This window comes from Panthera tigris, chromosome X (assembly GCF_018350195.1).
Source record: "Panthera tigris isolate Pti1 chromosome X, P.tigris_Pti1_mat1.1, whole genome shotgun sequence".
In the NCBI taxonomy this organism is placed as follows: Eukaryota; Metazoa; Chordata; class Mammalia; order Carnivora; family Felidae; genus Panthera; species Panthera tigris.
Genome location: NC_056677.1, coordinates 15,848,151 through 15,862,526, shown reverse-complemented (window position 1 = coordinate 15,862,526; position 14,376 = coordinate 15,848,151).

Genomic DNA, 14,376 nt, shown 5'->3' with positions numbered 1-14,376 from the left:
GACTTCAGCCAGGTCACGATCTCGCGGTCCGTGAGTTCGAGCCCTGCGTCAGGCTCTGGGCTGATGGCTCGGAGCCTGGAGCCTGTTTCCGATTCTGTGTCTCCCTCTCTCTCTGCCCCTCCCCCGTTCATGCTCTGCCTCTCTCTGTCCCAAAAATAAATTAAAAACGTTGAAAAAAAAAAATTAAAAAAAAAAAAAAAAACAATTCTTGACTTAAAATGTTTAACATAATTACATATAATTTGAATCATTTTACTACTGTTCTTTTTAAAAAGAAAAGCCTTTTTTTCTCTGACAGTAACAAGTACATAGAAAAGGGGCGCCTGGACAGCTCAGTCGGTAGAGCGTGTGACTCTTGATCTCGGAGTCCTGAATTTGAGCCCCACGCTGGGCGTAGAGATTACTTGAAAAAAAAAAGTACAGAGAAGAGTGTGTAAAAGGAAGAAAAATGCATTCATAATCAAGCTGTTTATATATATTTAGGGTAAACTTATGATGTTTTTTCATTAGTTTTTCTGAGCTTTTTTTGGTAGTTGAGGTAATATTTTATATATTCAGTCTTTGCACATAGTCACATACATGTTTAAAACATGTTTGTATGACATTCAAGTTGACATATTTTTGGAAGGCAAGGGATAGAAGCCCATTCCCAGAAAGCTAAAAATGTCTTAGAAATACTGGATTATCATATTAAAGTTTAGAGGGCTTATTTGTTTTGGCTGTACGCATCATTAAAGACATTAAAAGCTAGATTAAGGGCACCTGGGTGGCTCAGTCAGTTAAGTGTCCGACTTCGGCTCAGGTCATGATCTCACGGCTCGTGGGTTCGAGCCCCACATCAGGTTCTCTGCTGTCAGCACAGAGCCCACTTCAGATCCTCTGTCGTCCTCTCTCTGCCCCTCCCCTGCTCACTCACTCTCTCTCTCAAAAATAAATAAACATTTTTTAAAAAGCTAGATTAAGTTTTACAGATAATTTTCTAAAGTGAATTCTTACCTCAAATTCGAGTCCCTTCGAGATAGGGGCACCTGACTGGCTTAGTCAGTAGAGCATGCGGACTCTTGAGCTCAGGGTTGTGAGTTTGAGCCCCACCTGGAGTGTAGAGATTACTCGAAATTCTAATCCCTTCTAATGATGTTTAAAATAATATTTAGTAAAGAAGAAATTAATGTTATGAAGTTCTTGCTGATAACAATTTCTGCAAGGGATTACAGGGAACACAGTGCTGCTCACTTAATGGTCTCTTTACAACTATGGTGAAAAAACATCATCAAAGAGGTTCCTCAAAAAGCTAACCATAGAATTACCATAGGATTTCACCCTTAGGTATATACCCCAAAGAATTGAAAACAGGGACTCACCCACTTGTATGCCAGTGTTCGTTGTGGCATTATTCACAGTAGCCAAAAGGTGGAAACCACCAGCGCGTCCATCAACAGATGAATGGATAGACAAAATGTGGTCTGTCCGTACGATGGAATCTTACTCTGCCATAAAAAGAAATGAAGTGCTGGTACATGCTACAACTTACATAAGCCTTGAAGACATCATGCTGAGTGAAATAAGCTGGTCATAAAAGAACAAATACTGTACCACTCGACTTATATGAAATATTTAGAATAGGTTGGAAATAATTTTATTTTAAAAACATCTATCGTTTTGGCTCCCATTTCTATATATGTGAACTGTTTTTTTTAACTTCTGAAACACTGAAGATTTTCCCTTTCCCCTTTTCTCTGATATTCTGAAATGTATGGAGGATGGGTCTTTTTGGTATGTTTCATTCTTTGAGCTGAGTTCCTGGTGGGCCCCTTCCATCTGGAGAGTTAGGTCCTTCCATTCTATGGTAATTTTCCCCTTCCACCATATCTCTCTTCTGAAGGTCTGTCCTCACCTCCCAACCCTCAGGGCAGCACTTGGCCTTCTGGGCTCTTTTTCACTTATTTACTCTTTCTCATCCCCTCTGATGTTTTTAATTCCGATTTGTATCTTCCATAGCCCCAGCTGTTTTGACTGTGTGTTAAATTCAGTTACCGCTTGCTCTTCCCTTGGCTTTCCCTAAATCCCTCTCCCCTCTGGACCTCTCTCCATCTAGGAGACCACTCACCCTCTGTCTGCCCTCTTGTGTTAGTGTTCCTGAGAACATTCCCTCTCTTCTCCCTCCACATTTTCCGTGGATGATTTAATTTAGATTCATGTCTTTTGATATAATATGTTCATCAATGTGTAAAAAAAAAAAAAGTTATCTCCACACCCGACGTCTCTCTCTGAGGTCTAGACACTTATTTCCATTTGTCACATAGAAATTTCCACCTGAATGTCCCTATAACCATCTCAAATGCATCCTGTCTGAAACTGGACTGAACTCCAAAAGTGTTCTTCCTCTGTTCATAATCTCAGTTAATAGCCCAATTCACAAAGAGACTCAGCTCTCAGATTCTGCATTTTCCAACTTTTGAAAACAAAAATCCTTGTATGTTCTCTAAAATTTAAGTAAAAATTAAAAATAAAAATAGAGACTCAAAAAAAATCTTTCCTTGAATGACCAACCACCACTTGATCTCACCTTTGTCCGATCTGATCTTTGTAAATACCCAGTGTCGTGCATGCAGGGCAGGTGGCAGGTGATATTGCCACACTTTGAGACTACCAGAGGCTCCCTGCGGTTAAATGACTTCCCAGGGTGATAGAGTCAACGATTGCTGGAACTGGCAGCCAAAGGTGCAGACTTGAACTCACTTGTTCCCTGGAAGAGTAAGGCTTCGCGTGTACTAAGCACATACTCTGGCAGGCAATGTTCGAGCACTCTCCATGTGCTAACTCATTTTATCTTCACAGAAACTCTATGAGCTACTGTTATTTTCTCCGTTTTACAGATGAGGAAGCTGAGGCACAGAGAAGGTAAGTGACTGGCTCAGGGTCACCGGCTAATAAGTGTTAGAGCTGAGATTCAGACCCAGGCGTAGTTTCTTAAAGTCAGATTAAGATCTGTGTAAAAGAAAATCCACCCTTTTTAGGCGAACAGTTCAATACATTTTGACCACCGTGTACAGTCATGTAACCACCACCACAGTTAAAATGTAGACTCTTTTCACTGCCCCCCAAAGACCCTTTTTGCACCGTTGTTGGCAATCTCCTCTCTTATTCCAAACAAGGATGTGTTTTTCTATCCAAATAATTCTGCCCTTTCCAGAATGCCATATAAATGGAAACATACAATACGCAGACTGTTGTGTCTGGCTTCTTTCACTTAGCATAATGCTTTTAAGGTTTGTCCATGTTGGTGCATGTATTTCACTAATTCATCCTTTTCCATTGCTAAGTAGTATTCCATTGTTTGGATGTACCGTAATTTACTTATCCATTCACTACTTGATGGACATTTGTTGCTTCTGCCTTTTGGCGATTATGAATAAAGTACAGGTCTTTGTGTAGGCAAAACTTTTTATTTTGCTTGGGTAAATGCTTAGAAGTGAGATTGCTGGGTCATATGGTAATATATGTTTAACTTGGTAAGAAATGACCAAACTGGTTTCCTAGGTAGCTGTATCATTTTACACTCTCACCAGCAGTGTATGAGAGTTCCAGTGGCTCTACCTCCTCACCAGCTTCGGTTATCTTGCTTGTTTTTAGCTGTTCTAGTAGGGCTAGAAGTGGCATCACATTGTGGTCTAAATGTGCATTTCCTTAATGGCTCATGATGTTGAATGTCTTTTCATGTGCTTGTCTGCACTTTCACCCACTTCACTAGCCTCCCTCCCAGCAGAGTCTTTTAAAGTAATCTCTATGCCCAACGTGGGTCTCAGACCCACAGTCCCGAGATCGAGAGTCACATGCTCCACCGACGGAGCCAGCCAGCCTCCCAGCGGAGTTTTAACCCCCCTAAATGTGCCTCACTCAACCTGTCTTTACCCCTGCACACATGCTCTATTCAAATCCCATTGTCCCAATGTCTTTTCCCTGTATCTGCCTGGTCATTTGCTTCAAACCTGACCCTTAGGAACTCAGATTGGTAGGTTTTCCAACCAAGCATCACTGGGTTAGCTGCCTTTCCTCTGGGCTTCCAGAATACCAGAACACATCCCTGCTTAAGCCCTTAGGCACAGAGACTAGAGACACAGCCTATTTCTCTCTTCCTTCCATCTGGCTCTGTGCTTGACATGTAGGAGTAGCTCAAAAATAGTCGCTGAATGACTAAAAGCCCCCATATTAGCCAAAACCTTGTAGTGGCTTCTTGGTACCTACAGGGGAAAAAAAGTCCAAATTTTAGCACCTGTCTTATGAAATACTTGGAGAAAAAAGCAGTCAAGTGAGCTACTTTTCAGGGTTTTTACTTACCCAGCCTTACCTCCTAGGAAGTCTAAGAGGCCTGTTCCACAGTTCCTGAAGACAAGGAGATGAAATAGGAGAGGACTCTCAGACTCTGGGCATCTTCTCCGTGTCAAGTGCCAGGTGGTAAGTTGTCCCTTGGTCACCCTCACTGGGCTTTCTCCTGACCCCAAGCTCCCCAGCCTCTTCTGTCTTTGCCACCTTTGTCAGTCTAAGTTCTACCTATTTTTCTGGATGCGCATTTCTACCAAAATTCAATCCACTTTTTCTTATATCAGATTCTTGACATCTCAAGAAGAACAGACGTCTTGTAATTTCCCTTCTGCTCCTAGCCTTGGAGGCTTCCAGCCACAGAGCAGTCCTCAGCAAATCTTGTGGGTGTTAAGCCGAGCAACAAAGTCTGGAGCACTTTTCTTTTAGTAGTTGATCAGTATTGGGGGTGGGGAACAATCCTTCATTGCTTTCAGGAAGACACGTGTGGTGTTACGGTTCGGCTCTTTGTCATCTGCGCTGCAATTAGACACATGTGACATTAGGGGCGCCTGGGTGGCGCAGTCGGTTAAGCGTCTGACTCTCGATCTCGTATGACATCATCATACATTTCAACCATTTTGTCCATCTACCTAAACATTTTTTTATTCAGAAATAATTTCAAACTTACAGAAAAGTTGCAACAATAGTACAAGGAACATCTATACACCATTTACCCAGCTTTACCTGTTAACATTTTTCATTTGCTTTATCATTTGTTCTCTGTGTATGTGTATATATATGTATACATGTGCACACATTTTTTTCCTGAATCATTTGAAAGTAGATTTCATCCATCATACATACCTATTACCTCTAAATACTTGAATGAATATTTCCTAAGAACAAGGACATTCTCGGGACACCTGGGTGGCTCATTCAGTTAAGCGTCCGACTTTAGCTCAGGTCATGATCTTGCGGTTTGTGTGTTTGAGCCCCACGTCAGGCTCTGGGCTGCCAGCTCGGAGCCTGGAGCCTGCTTTGGATTCTGTGTCTCCCCCTCTCTTTGCCTCTCCCCTGCTAGCACTCTATCTCTCTCTCAAAAATAAATAAACATTTTTAAAAGTTGTAGAACAAGGACATTGTCTTACATAACCATAGTAGTTATCAACTTCAGAAAATGTACCATGTCAGAGTACTTTTATCTAGTTCGTCATCCATATTCCAAGGTTATTAGTTTCCTATTGCTGCTGTAACAAATTGCCACAAACTAAGTGATTTAAAATAACAAAAATCTGTTATCCTAATAGCTTTGAGGTCAGAATTCTCAAATGGCTCTTAATGAGGTGACGCTGAGGCATAGGCAGGGCTATACTCCTGGCCAGAATGCTTTATGAGTGACATTGTGCTCCACTCAGGGTGTCCTTTCCATGTCCACCTGTCTCTCATTGGTTTTGTTAATTTTATTTCTTTTTTTAAAGTTTTTATTCAAATCCCGGTTACCATACGATGTAATATTTGTTTCACATGTACAATATAGTGATTCAACACTTCCATACATCACCCCGTGCTCATCACAAGTGCACTCCTTAATGCCCTTCACTTGTTTCACCCATCTGCCCACCCCTCCCCTCTGGTAACCCTCAGTTCTCTATAGTTAAAAGAGTCTGCTTCTTGGGGAGCCTGGGTGGCTCAGTCGGTTAAGCGTCTGACTTCAGCTCAGGTCATGATCTCACAGTTTGTGAGTTCAAGCCCCACGTCAGGCTCTGTGTTGACAGCTCAGAGCCTGGAGCCTGCTTCAGGTTCTGTGTCTTCTCCTCTCTCTGCCCCGCTGCCCCCAGCCCCCCACAACTTGTGCCCTCTTTACATCTCTCAAAAAATAAATAAATGTTAAAAAAGGAATTAAAAAAACCCTGTTTCTTGGTTTGCCTCTCTCTTTTTTCCCCTTTGCTCATTTGTTTTGTTTCTTAAATCCCACATGTGAGTGACACCATATGGTGTTTGTCTTTCTCTGATTTATTTAAGTTAGGATTATACTCTCTAGCTCCATCCATGTTGTTGCAAATGGCAAGATTTCATTCTTTTTTATGGCTGAATGATGTTCCATTGTATATATATACCTTATCTTCCTTATCCAGTCATCAGTGATGGACACTTGGGCTGTTTCCATAATTTGGCTATTGTAGATAATGCTGCTGTAAAGGTGATGGTAGCTTCAATCACCTGGCCGAGGAGTTGTTCCTTCTTTCCACTATATAATTATTAGGTTTTGTTTTGTTTTGCTTTGCTTTGCTTTGCTTTGTTTGGCCTGAATTAAATAAGCAATCTGTATGGAGATACTTTTGGATTTGAAACATGCTGTTCTATTGATGGCTCTTGTCTGAACCAATCTTTATGATTATGGCTGCAAAATGATGAATTTCCAACTCCAGGACTCCCTCCGTACTTACTGGCTGGCGTTGACATTCTCCTCCTCTTTTCTCCTATTTATTTGTCTATTTATTATTGATATGGATTCATTTCTATTTTTTTTTCAGTGGTCTATGATTCATTATTGTCCTTGATTATTTGGTGTTCACATTATCCCAGCTTTGGCCAGTGGGAGCCCCTTTAAGCTGATTGCTGTGTCTTCTACTATGCCCCATAATGATTTTTAGCACTTCCTTATTTGTGGTGTAACAACATGCTCTAGGTTCATCTTGGATATTCCCTGCCTCATTCTGGAAATCAGCCATTTCTCCAAGGAGGAGGCCTGGTTCCACTTAGTGGTGGATGATATTAGAGACCAAGATTTGGGCACTAGTGCCTATTGCTAGTGGGGTGTCTTTGTTTCCAAGCCTTTTCAGCAACCATAGCTAGGAAACACATACACACAGACACACACACACACACACACACACACACACACACACATACATTCATATTCTATATACATACACATTTTAGAAGCAATGAGGTCACATCAATATCTCCTATCCATCCCTATAGGATTCTTCCTTGCCTTCCCTGTTTCATATTTGTATGTCCCTTCTTCCACAGTGAGGACCCTGGCTCCCAACAGCATCAAATCGCTTCATCATTTGCTCAATTCCACAAGACGTCTATAGTTCCTGAACCGCTTCAGTCATACCACTACATGAAGCAAACCTACTAAAAATAGTTCAGGCTGTGTTTGCAGTTCTCCACCCCACACTCCTAAAGACAGAAGGTATATAGATAAATATTATGTTCATAAAGTACTTGGATTAGTCCTCAAGTCCCCCAGCACCTCCCAATGTGGTTATGTCGTTCATTTGAAATACAGCCGAGCTTTTATTTTCAATTTGCTTTCAGTTTTAGCTTCCCCCCTTCCCATCCTTGTTGATTTGTATTGATTTGATTTTTTGAACATGTAGAACATTAACATACTTCCACAAATCAAAACTCGACAAAAAGTTCTACTTAGAGAAATGTTACTCCCTCCTGTATTCCTTCAATGCTATTCCCTTACTTCTTGTACGTGACCAATTTCTGGCTTCTCCTTCCTGTGTTTCTTTTGGTAAAGATAAGCAGGTACATGTATGTTTTCTTATGTCCCCTTTGTCCTTACACCGAGGGTTGCACTCTCTCTATCGTCTTTTGTACTTTGCCCCTTTCACTTGCAAAATCCTGGAAATGGCTCCATGTCAGGTTGTAAGGTTGTGCCGGCCCTTCTTTACAGCTGCACACTTTTCCACCTACAGCTGTGCCATTATTCAACCATCTTCTTATATTTGGACATTTTGGTAGGTTCTGATATTTTGTGATTTCAACAATGCTCTAATCAACAACCTTGTGCATATTTATTTTCATGTTGTTGGAAGTGAATCTTTAGGGAAAATTCTAAGAAATAAGATTGCTGGGTTGAAGGGCACATTGTATATGGAATAATCTTAGGTATTGCCAAACTGTTCAGGAATAATCTCCTCCATAGGAATTATACAAGTTCCCATTTCTTCCAGCAATGCAGGAAACTGCCTGTTTCCTCACAGTCTGGCCAGTGGAGTGTATTGACAAGTTTAAAAATTTTTGCCATTCCGATCCATGAAAAATGGCATCTCAGTGTTGTGAAAAAGAAAACCAAAGGCCCAAGATGGGGTCACTTATGCTAGGCCAAGTCACCAAACCTAACCTAATTGCAGTTTCAGCCTCCCCAAGAAATACAGTCTTAACAGAAATATAGGTCAAGTCAGGAATTTTCTGATCAGCGCCAATGAGATAATCTGTCACAGGATCCCTCTCCTTCCCCACAAAGGAAGATAAGATAATCTCCGTGATAAGACCCCCAGCCCATCTCCCTAAGGGAAGGTGACCTTGCCTGAAACAATCCTTTCTTTTCTTCTGCCAATAACTTCTTGCCCCAACCTCCTTCCCATAAAAGCCTTCCATTTTGTACAACTCCTCAGAGCACCCCTCTACTTGCTGGATGGGATGCTGCCCGATTCGTCACTTAATAAGGCCAATTAGATCTTCACATCTACTCAGTTGAATTTTTGTTCTTTAGCAGCGTTGTTTTAATTTGTATTTCAACCAGAGATGCTTTAATTTTAAAATGTTGGGGAAAAAAGTCTTGGTTACTGAAACCCTGTTGGAGGTGAATTTTATAGAATCTCACCTTGATATTCTCTAGAAAATTCTCTGAAAATAGTTCTCATTCTAGAAAAATTTTAGCGTACATCCCACCCAAATAGAGCAAAATGACTTCTGAGCCCTTCTACTTGTTTTCTTCTGCGGTTTGGTTTTTTCTTGTTGATGTTTCAGTTGGTAGGGACTCTTCTAAAGCTTTCTTGCCCCACCTAATGGGCAAGGAAGGGAATCAATCTGCCTGGAAACCAGTAGAGATATTCACCATCCACCAAGATGTTCTGGCCTCACAGACATTAGCACAAACAAGATTCTAAAGAGAATGAGACACGGAGATTTATAGTCATGGCTTCCACACTCTTCTAGAGCAAGTAGAGCTAAAGCATGTTTTAGAGAGTCAGTAAGGGTAGTTGACATCCTTTTCTTAGCTGTGCTAATTGCTACATGTGTAAGCTTTGGTGACAGCTGTTGCTGTAGTCAGGCTCTAGGGCCTCAGATGATCATTTAAAAAGTTATTTATGGAATAATAATAATGGAAATAACTTTTTTTCATTATAAAAGTAATACATGCTTGATGGAAAAATCCTAGAAATTATGGGAAAACATAAGGAAAAAATTAAAATTATCTGTACTCCCACCACTCAGTGGTAACCACAGTTAACAGTTTGGTGTCAGTACTTTTGGGATTTGGACGCATAGATAACCACGGTGCGCACACACACACACACACACACACACACACACATGCACACACATGCACGCCCATACACACACTTTTCTACTGTGTCTCTCTGTCTCTCTCCATATAAACTCATACACATATATGTGTACATACATACATACACAAAAGTGCTCACATTTTTCTCTTTTATTTTTTTATTAAAAAAATTTTATTGTTTACTTATTTTTGAGAGAGAGAGAGAGAGAGAGAGAGAGACAAAGAGAGCACAAGCAGGGGAGAGGCAGAGAGAGAGGGAGACACAGAATCTGAAGCAGGCTCCAGGCTCTGAGCTGTCAGCACAGAGCCTGATGCAGGGCTCAAACCCACAAACCAGGGGATCATGACCTGAGCTGAAGCTAGACACTTAACTGACTGAGCCACCCAAGCATCCCTCACATTTTTCTACATATGATACACACATATACTTTTTTTTTTTTTTACAAAAAATTAGATAGTAGTGAACTTACCATTTTGTATTTTGCTTTTGTCACTTAACATATAGTGAACATCTTTTTTTAGTCATCCTAAAGTCTATAGCATAATGCTTAATTGCTACATCGTAGTCTTATTATAACTATACTTTAAACTTTTTTGATCATGAACGTGTAGTTGTTCATAATTTTTCAGCATCATAAACAATGTCTATGAACATAGATTTTTGTACACCTGCCTAATTATTCCATTAGCATTAATTCCTAGAGCTAGAATTGGTGAGTCAAAGAGTACACTTTTTGAAAACTATTTCTGTTAAAGTAATGCAGATGCACTGGGGTTAGCAGAATAATGCCATTCTACCTACGATGTCCACATCCTAATCCCTGGAGCTTGTGACTATGTTACCTTAGCTGGGAAAAAGAATTCTCGCATATGTGATCAAGTTAATGATCTCAAGATAGGGAGATTGTTCTGGTTTCTCCATGTGGACCCGATGTCATCACAAGGGTCCTTATTAGGGAAACGGGGACATGAGTGAATCACAGAAGGGGGTATGAGACCAGAGTGACTTGAGTGCTGACTAGGACCCCGGAATGCGGGCAGCTTCTGTGTCTGGAATCTGGCAAAGGCGAGGGAACAGACTCTCCCCTCGAGTCCCTGGAGGGAGCACAGCCCAGCCAGCACCTTGATTTCAGCCCAGTGACACCCCTTCTGGACCCCTGGCCTCCAGAGCTCTAAGAGAAGAAACTGTGTTGTTTTAAGCCACTAAATTTGTGGTAATTTGTTACAGCAGCAACAGGAAACTGACCCACACGCAGCTTTAACGATTGTCCTAAATAAGGCTTATCTCTCTATGCAGCGGTCCCCTGTCGCACCCCTTTGTATCTTCAGTTTCACTCCCCTGGGGAACCACTTTCAACTCTTATACCTGTTTCTTCTGGGTTTACCTCCCTATGTCTAAATAATATGCCTATTCTGCTATTTCTTGATTTATTAATTTTAGCCACTATTTACTGAGATATTGAGTTCCTCTTAAAATGGATGAGGATTTAGCTCTCCTACGTTACTACCCCAACTTCCAACCCCAGAGTCGCCCAATGTATTATTGTCATACCCATCTGGATAATCCAGGATAATCTCCCCATCCCAACGGCTGGCTGATAAGCAATCTTAATTCCACGTGCAAGCTTAATTCTTTTCCATATAACCTAATCTATTCACAGGTTCTGAGTATTAAGACAGGGGCCTATTTGGGAGGCCATTATTGTGCCTGCCACATCCTTCATCAAATCTGCCAAAGCTCATCGATAACATGTTCCACACCCTTGGTTAAATCAGACCTCCCTCCTCGAGCTCTCCATGCTGGTCGAGCTGAACTGATTGCCCTCTAGTCCTGCTACGGAGTCATCCAGGGATGTTGTTTCTCTCTGCTCTCTTGCGTGCCATCCTCTGTTTTCTGCGTCTTGTGTCTTCTATGTTCTTAGTGTGCTGCTTTCTTTCTCTGAAACACATCCTCCTGATGTTTCTGAAGAGAGTATGGGACAGGTATGCATTTGGAGTCCTTACATGTCTGAAAATGTCACTCTTCCACCTTCATATTCGATTGAAGGTTTGGTTGAGTATAGACTTCTAGGTTGAGGAGAATTTACTCCCAGAAGTTTGAAGGTATTGCTTCATTATCTTACAACATCTCGAGACCTTATTCAGAAGCCTGATACAGTTCTGTTTCCCAATCGTTTTGCTATACAACTCGCTTGTTCTCTCTGGAAGCTTTTGGGATTTATCACTGATGTTCTGGAATTCATGATAATATGCCTTGGTGTGAGTCTTTTTTCAGTCATTGTCCTGGATACTTGGTGAGCCCTTTACATGTGGAGACAATTATCTTTCAATTTAGGGCCATTTTCTTGTATTATTAATTTGATAATTCCAGTCCTTCCATGTCTTTGTTTCCTTTTTTTTTTTTTTTTCTGGACTGTCTATAAGTTGGATATTGTTTTTTTTTTATTTTTTTTTATTTTTTTATTTTTTAATATATGAAATTTACTGTCAAATTGGTTTCCATACAACACCCAGTGCTCATCCCAAAAGGTGCCCTCCTCAATACCCATCACCCACCCTCCCCTCCCTCCCACCCCCCATCAACCCTCAGTTTGTTCTCAGTTTTTAACAGTCTCTTATGCTTTGGCTCTCTCCCACTCTAACCTCTTTTTTTTTTTTTTTTTTTTTTGGATATTGGATCTTCTGGAATGATCTTCTTTATTTCCTACCCTTTCTGTTCTATTTTCCATCTTTCTTTTATTCTACCTTCTGGGAGATTCTGGTAGAATTTATTCTACCTTCTTGACTTTATATGACAACTCTTTTATTCAGTTTTTTAAATTTCATTGCTCATATTTCAAATTTCCAAAATCTTTCCTCCCTTTCTCCCTCTCTGTGTCCCTCTCTTTCTGTCTTTATATGTGTCCTGTCCTTGTCTCATGGACGCAATATGCTCTCTTGCCGCTGTGAGAATCTCTTACTGGTGCGGGTGTCTACTTTGGAGTCTCCGCTTGTCCCGCATATACTTTTCCTTCCTTAGCTCTTTGTTCATCTCTTTCCTCCACAGCAGAAATGCTCCTCAAATGTCTGATGACATTTTACTGGTATTGAACACTGAGGGTCCTCCTAGCCATCCTGGGAGCCTGGCAGGGGCTCTGTTGAAGGGCGATGGAACAGTGTGTCAGCCTGGGCCTCGTAGGAAACACACGCTGCACTTAAACTTGGCCATTGGAAAGGGCTCAATAAAGGATTATTTATGAAGATGTGGGCAGGGTTTAGGGGAAACAGCAAAGAATAGGTCAGCATGCCATGCGTAGCATTAATGAAGAGCTTTTACTACCTAAGGCCTAAAGGGCAAAAGGAAGGAGTCATTTGCAACTAAGTGAGGGTCTCTATAAGGAAAGGGGTATCCGACCACAGCTGTGTTCTTCAGAAGGACACAACCCGCTGTTGACATATCAGGGAGGGACTGAAAGGAATGTATACCCCGACTTCTCTCTCCTCCTGCCATCAATCTCTGCCAGTGCTGTCCACTGAATGAACTTGACCCAAAGTCATCCATATTCCCGGCACCCAGAGCAGGCTGGAGGAGGACCAAGGATGGAAAAGGAAGAAGTCCAGCATAAGTTGCATCAATCTGGGTCTGGTCAAGAAAATAGAAGCCACTCGGCATGTTTCAGATATAAAAATTTGAGTGTAGGTGGCGCGTGGGTGGCTCAGTCAGTTAAGCGTCCAACTTCAGCTCAAGTCACGATCTCGAGGTTTGTGAGTTCGAGCCCCGCGTCAGGCTCTGTGCTGACAGCTCGGAGCCTGGAGCCTGCTTCTGATTCTGCCTCCCTCTCTCTCTGTTCCTCCCCTGTTCATGCTCTGTCTCTCTCTCACTCAAAAATAAATAAACATTAAAAAAATTAAGAAAAAATTTGAATGTACAATTAGGGGCTTGTGTGGGGGTTGGAAGAGCTAGACACGGTGGTGAGGGTACAGTTTAGGGACACTACCCAAAAGGTCAGAGGGGCCGACATGGAATTCCTAGGCCCAAAGCTTCCAAAGCTGGCATAGAAGCTGCACCAATTCTCAAGAATCTCTGAGAAGCTCCCACCACTCACCCAAGTTTTCACTGGCAAAGTATTCCCAAAAGCTTAATGGGAAGCCTCTGCAAATTTCATCTGCCCAGGTATCTGGTTTTTACCATTTCCAGGGGAGTAATGTTAGTTTCCAGTTTCTCCCACATCTGCATCTAGGGGTCTTTTCTCTAAGCCTCCTTGGTTTTTCCGCAGAAGGAGCCTCCCATCCCCCGTCTGTGGCAGGGAGGGCAGGCAGGGAGGATGGCCAGGCTTGATCATTAAGGTTCCGGGATCTGGATCTTCTTGGGTTTAATGTCCTGTGCAGCACGGTAAGCAGGGGACCAAAGGTCCAGCCATTCAACGTACAGGCGGTGGCGCTATCCCCCTGATTGCGGCTTCGAGCCTCACCTGGAATTTGCTCAGCCAAGGAGCTTCCTTCCTGAGGTCTGCTGCAGACCTCTATTTGGTGGTTTCCTGCTAAGCCTATTACCCCTCCTGGGCTGCTGTTTGAGCCCCAATAGTGCCTTGAAATGCCCCAACAGTGCCTTGAGATGTATCCTCTCCTGTTCTTCTTGTCCTTGTGGGTGGATTCCCTCTTTATTCCTTTATTATCATTTTACTGGGATTTGAGGGGGAATGATGGTAACACAAGTAGCCCGTGTGCCAGAATTAACCAGAAGTGTGTATTTCTTAAGACTTGGTTACAAATTGTCA